The sequence below is a fragment of the Ixodes scapularis genome, unplaced genomic scaffold (assembly GCF_016920785.2).
Source record: "Ixodes scapularis isolate PalLabHiFi unplaced genomic scaffold, ASM1692078v2 PGA_scaffold10__122_contigs__length_95168666, whole genome shotgun sequence".
In the NCBI taxonomy this organism is placed as follows: domain Eukaryota; kingdom Metazoa; phylum Arthropoda; class Arachnida; order Ixodida; family Ixodidae; genus Ixodes; species Ixodes scapularis.
Genome location: NW_024609836.1, coordinates 92,576,606 through 92,585,181, shown reverse-complemented (window position 1 = coordinate 92,585,181; position 8,576 = coordinate 92,576,606). Strand labels below are relative to the sequence as shown.

At 38.9% G+C, this 8,576-nt stretch overlaps 1 long non-coding RNA gene across 1 annotated transcript; it reads right to left on the bottom strand.

The window, feature by feature from the left end:
• Nucleotides 1-1,758: 1,758 nt before the first annotated feature.
• On the bottom strand, nucleotides 1,759-7,753 carry LOC120840704. Its single transcript, XR_006077365.1, has 3 exons — nucleotides 7,666-7,753; nucleotides 1,924-2,004; nucleotides 1,759-1,837 (listed from the first exon to the last, which is right to left on the bottom strand). It is a non-coding gene; the product is annotated as an uncharacterized LOC120840704 (long non-coding RNA).
• Between the last annotated feature and the right edge of the window lie 823 nt (nucleotides 7,754-8,576).

Sequence of the window (8,576 nt, the reverse complement as noted above, 5' to 3'; positions counted from 1 at the left end):
CAGTGGGTATAAACCGCTGCGTCCAGGTTTATCATGATTCTCATTGATCATGTACTAACGTGGACATGATCATGATCACGACCAGGTTATCAGCTTATAAATCCGAGGAACAAGAAATAATAAAACGATTGTTACTCAGCTGTTCGAATGGAGGTCAGGCTCTTTGTCTGGTCAGTTTATATAGTGATCTTTTGCATTTGAACCTGGCATGGTGAAGTCTTAGTACTCGACAAAACCCATCCTGTACAAGGGTTGATGGTTAATGCAGCATTTGCGTATATTCACCCTTCAAACTGCTTCTCCCCCTCCTTAAAAAAAGAACTAATTTCGATTTAAAGCATTTCTACAATCTGGTGCCCCTCCCCCGAGATATTTAATGACAGGTAATGTCACAGCTAAGGTGGGTCAAAATACATTAAACATTCCAAAAGGGTGCACCATTTTTTGCATTCAAGTTTAGGTTTTTCAAAGACTTGAGCGTGTTGGTGATCTACATTGACTTAAAACGAAAGAAACATACAAAAAAAAAAACGAAACAGACGACACAGACGTTGTCTGTTGCGTCCTCTTGTGTGTTTCTTTCGTTTTAAGCCAAAGTTTTGAGTGTTTTTCCGTGTAAAGTTCTGTGGGCATGGAACAAGGGAGTGCGAACCCTCTTTGGAGCGACGAAGCTAGATAATGTTTAATCTTTTTAGCTACTATGACCTATGTGGCGCTCCCAAAACATCGCCAAAACATCGTTCTGGAAAGCTTACTAGTTGGCGATTCGTTGATACAGGGGTGGTTTCCGTTGAAGTACTAGAAGTTGTACCGGTGGTACTCTGTGTAGTTGTAGCTAAGGAAACATATTTATTGGTTAGGAATTTTAGGGTGTTTCATTACATCGACAAATTAGCTTCGTTTTGGTTCTGAAAAGCTTACCGGTTGGCGGATTTGTTGATACAGGAGTGGTTTCCGTTGAACTACTAGAAGTTGTACCGGTGGAACTCTGTGTAGTTGTAGCTAAGAAAACACATTTTGTTGGTTAGGAATTTCAGGCTGTTTAATTACATGGACAAATAGCTTCGTTGTAATTCTGAAAAGCTTACCGGTTGGCGGATTTGTTGATACAGGAGTGATTTCCGTTGAAGGACTAGAAGTTGTACCGGTGGAACTCTGTGTAGTTGTAGCTAAGAAAACACATTTTGTTGGTTAGGAATTGTAGGTTGTTTAATTACATGGACAAATAGCTTCGTTGTAATTCTGGAAAGCTTACCGGTTGGCGGATTTGTTGATACAGGAGTGGTTTCCGCTGAAGTACTAGAAGTTGTACCGGTGGAACTCTGTGTAGTTGAAGCTAAGAAAACACATTTGTTGGTTAGGAATTGTAGGTTGTTTAATTACATGGACAAATTAGCTTCGTTGTGGTTCTGGAAAGCTCACCGGTTGGCGGATTTGTTGACACAGGTGTGGTTTCCGTTGAAGTACTTGAAGTTGCACCGGTGGAACTCTGTGTAGTTGAAGCTAAGAAAACACATTTTGTTGGTTAGGAATTTTAGGTTGTTTAATTACATGGACAAATAGCTTCGTTGTAAATCTGGAAAGCTTACCGGTTGGCGGATTTGTTGATACAGGAGTGGTTTCCATTGAAGTACTTGAAGTTGTACCGGTGGAACTCTGTGTAGTTGAAGCTAAGAAAACACATTTGTTGGTTAGGAATTGTAGGTTGTTTAATTACATGGACAAATTAGCTTCGTTATGGTTCTGAAAAGCTCACCGGTTGGCGGATTTGTTGATACAGGTGTGGTTTCCGTTGAAGTACTTGAAGTTGTACCGGTGGAACTCTGTGTAGTTGAAGCTAAGAAAACACATTTGTTGGTTAGGAATTTTAGGGTGTTTCATTACATCGACAAATTAGCTTCGTTTTGGTTCTGAAGAGCTTACCGGTTGGCGGATTTGTTGATACAGGAGTGGTTTCCGTTGAAGTGCTAGAAGCTGTACCGGTGGAGCTCTGTGTAATTGTAGCTGAGAAAACACATTTGCTGGTTAGGAATTTTCGGGTGCTTAATTTCATGAACAAATTAGCTTCGTAATGGTTCTGGAAAGTTTACTGGTTGGCGGATTTGTGGATACAGGGGTGGTTTCCGTTGAAGTACTAGAAGTTGTACCGGTGGAACTCTGTGTAGTTGGAGCTAAGAAAATACATTTTTGGTTAGGAATTTTAAGGTGTTTAATTACAATTACAAATTAGCTTCGTTTTGTTTCTAGAAAGATTGCTGGTTGGCAGATTTGTTGATACAGGGGTGTTTTCTGTAGAAGTAGTAGAAATTGCACCTGTGGTACTCTGTGCACTTGTAGATAAGAAAACAAATTCGTTGGTTAAGAATTTTAGGTTGTTTAATTACATGCAAGAGTGCGTTTTGGTAAGGGTCCCTAAAGCTTACTGGTTGGCGGATTCGTTGACACAGTAAGGATTTCCGTTGAATTAACAGAAGTTGTACCGGTGGTACTCTGCATAGTTGTAGCCATGAAAACATTTGTTGGTTAGGAATTTTAGGACGTTAATTACTTGAACAAAGTTGTTTCGATATGGTTCTGGAAAGCTTACTGGTTGGCGGATTCGTTGCTACAGGGGTGGTTTCCCTTGAAGTACTAGAAGTGGTACCGGTGGTACTCTGTGGTGTTGTAGCTAAGAAAACATATGTTGGTTAGGAATCTTTGTGTGTTTAATTCCATGGACAAAATTAGCGTTTGTATGGTTCTGGAAAGCTTACTGGTTGGCGTATTAATTGATACAGGGGTGGTTTCCGTTGAAGTACTAGAAGTTGTACCGGTGGTACTCTGTGTAGTTGTAGCTAAGAAAACACATTTGTTGGTTAGGAATTTTTGAATGTTTAATTCTATGGACCAAATTAGCTTCGGTATGGATATGGAAATCTTACTGGTTGGGGGATTCGTTGATACAGGGGTGGTATCCGTTGAAGCACTAGAAGTTGTACCGGTAGTACTCTGTGTAGTTGTAGCTATGAAAACATTTGTTGGTTAGGAATTTTAGGATGCTAATTACTTGAACAAAGTTGCTTCGATATGGTTCTGGAAAGCTTACTGGTTGGCGGATTCGTTGATACAGGGGTGGATTCCCTTGAAGCACTAGAAGTGGTACCGGTGGTACTCTGTGTTGTTGTAGCTAAGAAAACACAATTGTTGGTTAGGAATTTTAGTGTTTGATTACATGGACAAATTAGCTTCGTTATGGTTCTGGAAAGCTTACTGGTTGGCGGATTCGTTGATACAGGGATGGTTTCCGTTGAAGTACTAGAAGTTGTACCGGTGGTACTTTGTGTAGTTGTAGCTAAGAAAAGACATATGTTGGTTAGGACTTTTATAGTGTTTACTTCCATGGACAAAATTAGCTTCGGTATGGTTCTGGAAAGCTTACTGGTTGGCGGATGCGTCGATACAGGGGTGGTTTCCGTTGAAGTACTAGAAGTTGTACCGGTGGTACTCTGTGTAGTTGTAGCTTTGAAAACATTTGTTGGTCAGGAATTTTAGGATGTTAATTACTTGAACAAAGTTGCTTCGTTATGGTTCTGGAAAGCTTACTGGTAGGTGGATTCGTTGATACAGGGGTGGTTTCCGTTGAGGTACTAGAAGTTGTACCGGTGGTACTCTGTGTTGTTGTAGCTAGGAAAACCCATTTGTTGGTAAGGAATGTTTAGGATGTTGAATTACTTGGACACATTGGCTTCATTATGGTTCAGGAAAACTTACTGGTTGGCGGGTTTCTGGTTTTTATTGTTGTGCTAGGAGCTGCAACTGTGATACTCGGCATGGGGCCAACAATCGAAAAGTTTTTATGATACAGTTATACAATAATTTTGTTCTAAATTGGACTTCCGGTCGGGGTGGCGGTGTATCTTTCATGGTAACACAGAATTTTTCTTGCGGAATGCTGCTTAATTAGTTGTGTGTAAACCAAGATTATGAAGTTCTGTCTTTGTGCATAAATCGAAACGTGGTAGCCGTCGTGTATCGGCTTTCATATGGAAAACTTCAAACCTTTTTTTACTTTCTTGAGAGAATTTTGAGTTTTGCAAATTAAAATAAATTCAACTTCATTATGGGCGGTGATTTTAATATTAACATACTTGCAGCGACCCCTGCAAAAAGAAACCTGTAACAACCTTTACAACAATTCGGATGTATGAACGTGATCTCCTCACCTACCCGAATTACTCCTACATGTTTTTCGCCTGATTTGTTTATAAATAACCTACACACCTCTCATATTTTGGCTGAAATAATGAGTACAGACATAAGAGACCACCATGGTATCTATTTCTGTTTAAGAAAAAACACGTCGAACGCGATAGAATCTGAGTCACTTTGTTTTTTAAAAATTTTACTGAACTTCTTAAACACTTTCAGGCAAAAAGTGCTCTCCCTTAATTGGAGTGATATATTCCAAGAAAAAGACGAAGATCGTGCATATAATATATTTTTAACTAAGTTTCAAAAATTGTATGGCGAATGCTTTTTATAGGCTACTCCGTCTGTCAAAAAGCCGCGAACCTTGAATAACCCAGGGTAGCTGGTCAAATTTCAAGCAAAAAATAGATTATATAAAAAAAGTTTTTGGAAACGCGTGATCGTGAGTTGCTAAAACGTTCAAGCAATATCACAACAAATTAGCGAAAGCGTTTAGAAATGCAAAAGCAAACAATTTTGCGACACTCTTTCCAAGTGCGCAAATAAGGCAGATGCAACGTGGAGAACAATTATCACAGCATTGAGTCGCTCTTGTTAACCAAAACCAATCGCAAAAAGTTGGTTGAACAATCAAGAATTGAGTGGAACCCGCTTAGATAATTAATTTAATAACTTCTTTGTCAACCTCGACAGAGGCAATTTTGACAGTGATGCTTTAAATTATATGAAAGGAATAAATGACAAGTCTTCATTTCTAAGCCCGGTAATAGAAACTGAGGTGACATCTGTATTTCTAGGATTAAATAGCATGGAAGCTGCGATGCAGATGGTATCGAAATTACGCCCGTAAACTATGTTTTAGAAATGGTATCGCCATATCTTGCTGACATTTTTAACCTTTATCTACTAGAAGGCGTCTATCCTAAACGAATTCAAATAGGAAGAGTCACCGTCTTGTATAAAAAAGGAAACAAAAACGATATGGGGGGCTATCGGCCTATGTCAATATTGCCTGTTTTTTCGGAAGGACTGGAAGTGATGATTTATCTAGGATGTCTAATTTCTGCAACAAGCGTTCTATATTGAGTGACGCGCCATTCAGTTTCAAGAATCATCGTTGAACAAAACTAGCCCTTTTAGACCAGAAAGAGTTTATCCTAAATTGTTTCGAAGAGAAAACATCTCGCAATTTTTGTGGATTACGCTTTTCATTATTTGAATTATGACTTGCTAATAAAAAAGCTGGAGATTTATGGTTTTTGCGTAGACGCTTTAGGGCTCTTAACATCGTATCTACGTAGTCGAAAGCAATTTGTACAACTGGATGGCCACTTCTCCAATATAAAGCCAATTTTATCTGATGTACCGCAAGGTAGTATCCTGGGTTCGTTTTTATTTAACATATACTTGAACGAGTAATACTTAAACATTGATAACGTCACAGACTTCGTTATTTTTGCAGGTGATACGACATTGTTGTTTTACTCAAAGTGTCCCTCTAAACTAATTTCCCGAGCAAATGTTACACTTGTAACATTGGAAAGATGGACTCTGAGTAACGTGCTCAAAATAAATACAAGAAATCTATAACCGTCCTATTTTGCCCCCAAAAAACAAGAATATGTGCGTTTATGAAGATATGAATTTGTTCGATTCAATAATAGAATTAGTCAGCGCCTTCAAAACCCTTGACGTATTCTTAACGAAGCGGATGGCTTAGGAAGAAGATACAAACTACGTCGTGTCGAAATTATCAAGCATCATAGGTTTAACTTATACTCATTGACAGATTTTACCTACTAGTGTCAAACTTCCCGTACACGACACATTACTCTATTCGCATGTATATTACTGTCATCTGGTATGGAGAAACAGGACCCTCCAAAATTTGCAGATTTACTTAGTGCAGAAGAAAATGTTAAGCAATACATAAAATGTTCCGAAAGATCACCCTTCTGCACCACTTTTTTCAAAAACATGGCATAATGAACATGCATAACATGTATATGCATTTTGTTTGAATATGATATATTTATTTATTTATTTGTTTTCAGTGCCTACCAACGGCCACAAGCCTATAGGACGGTAGAGCAGCAAGTCATATTACGAAGGTTAAAACGACAAAAGCAATACATCCAGAAAACGACCCGACGACAACGCACTAAATCAGATTGTCAACGGTTTTCTTGAATGATGTGATGTCATCATTAAAAAATTCAAGGCGCGTATGTATATGATTAAAATAGTTCTGTATGCGAACTAAAGGAGAGAAACAATGCATGAGATTATTGGCAAACGTGCGGTTGTTGCGAAAATGTCTAACAGGCACATTTAGATTGATGCAAGACACAATAAGAGGACAGTCATAATACCCATGCAGACACTTGAACAAAGATGGGAGATCATATCTGCCGCGTCTTGTTTTCAACTCCACCAATCCTAAGCGATTGAGCACATTCACATATGAGTAGGGCTCGGATAGGTCTTGTCTTGCGTGAAACGTACGTGCAAATCGTTTTTGGACACGCTCTAACGTGGCTGCAGCAGTGGCACTAAGGTTGTTTCAAACAACTGAAGCCAAGTATGATTCGGGCAAAATAAGGCTTCTGTACAATACGAAAAAACATAAAGGGTCGCGAAACACAGAACTAAGGCGAGTGACAATGCCCAACACTTTAAAAGTGGCTGACAGGATCATCTTAACATGACTGCTGAAGTTTAGCTTTTCATCTAGCAAAACGCCGAGAGCCCGCACAACCGACACACGTTTAATAAGAGCGTTGTCTAGACAGTAATCAAAAAGAACAGGAAGGGTTTTGCCTGTGAAAGAAATGACCTGCATTTTGCGAAGGTTTGGGTCAAGCTGATTATCTACACACATTATCTACAACGTAAAGCAAAAAACAACACGATTATTCTTACTCAGTTAGCTTGTTTATGTAAACGAACAGTCACATATCCGACACGCAGCATTGACTAATGGAACATTTATTTGTGAAATTTGGGGAGCAAACGATGAAACGCAAACTTCCAGAATTGCTCAATTTCTGTAATAATTGCAATATACATCTAGAATGTTCATAAAACAGATTTGAAGTTTTTCTCTTCTAGCATGAGTATAAAGTCATGAGTATCGAGGTGCTATGATTGTGGGGTGTTTATAATCAGTCTCATGAAAAAAAAAATTTTGTTGTTATGATTGAAAAAGTGTTTCTGTGCGATGTGCTGCACTGTCTTCCTTTTTGTTTTCTACATGATATAACTTTAGGGCGGGGGGGCGGGGCGGGGGGGGGGGGGGGGGGGAAGGGAGCTCGTCAAGCTAATTTCTTCAGCTTTTTTCCTCCAAACTCCCCCATTGCTCGGATGGAAAATAAAGTCATTATTATTATTATTATTATTATTATTATTATTATTATTATTATAACTTTAAATTATATAGGTCACTCATTTTTGGAGCTTTTATTGCGGGGTACCTACTTGTTTCTTTTGTTGTTGTTTCAAGGGATGGGTCATCGGCCTTAAGGCATATGCATTTTCCACTCCTGCAGACACCGAGTCTCCAGACTGGGCACTTGTAGGACTGAAAATAAAATTCAAGAACTTGACACAACATGCTGTACCAAGAGTTTCCCGATGCATTGTTTATTTCTATAAAAGATTGGACCATGATTTTTTAGATTTATCCTGCCATATTTACGAATCCAGCACGCTATATATATATATATATATATGCTTCCTGATATATAACTATATAGCTTATATATAAGGAAGCTATATATATAGCTTCCTGACGAAGGCCGGACTCCGGCCGAAACGTCGAAGATTCAATCGTCCGTTGTTGCTGTTTTTCACTAAGGGTTTTTTTCTTCTCAGTTATATATATATATATATATATATATATATATATATATATATATATATATATATATATATGTATATATAACTTTCAAATTTAGATCCTATATTCCGTGTCACTAGTTGCGTGCAGTACAGGCGAAGTCAACGCCAGGCGTGGGGAGAAAAACTAAGCACTAGAAAGGCAGGGGAAGAGGAGAGAAACCTCCTCTCCTTTCTAACGTTCCTAGTGCTCTCCCTTTCTCCCCTCGCCCCCCTCTTCCGTCCCGTCTTCCTATTGCTCGCCCTTTCTTTCTTCGCCTGGCGTTTCCTTTTCCTGCACTGCACGCAACTAGTGACACGAAGTATAACTTTTTTCCCTCTCGCAATTTTCGCTCGGCAAAGGAACGTGTGACTGTGGGACATGCAGAGGGCCAAAAGTTTGTCATACCACACAGAGATGCCCATCCCAAAACTCTCCATAGAAGCAGTAAAGCGTCCGCTGCAAAAATAGACCAAAAAATTAAACAATTATACAACGTTAAGACTTTCAT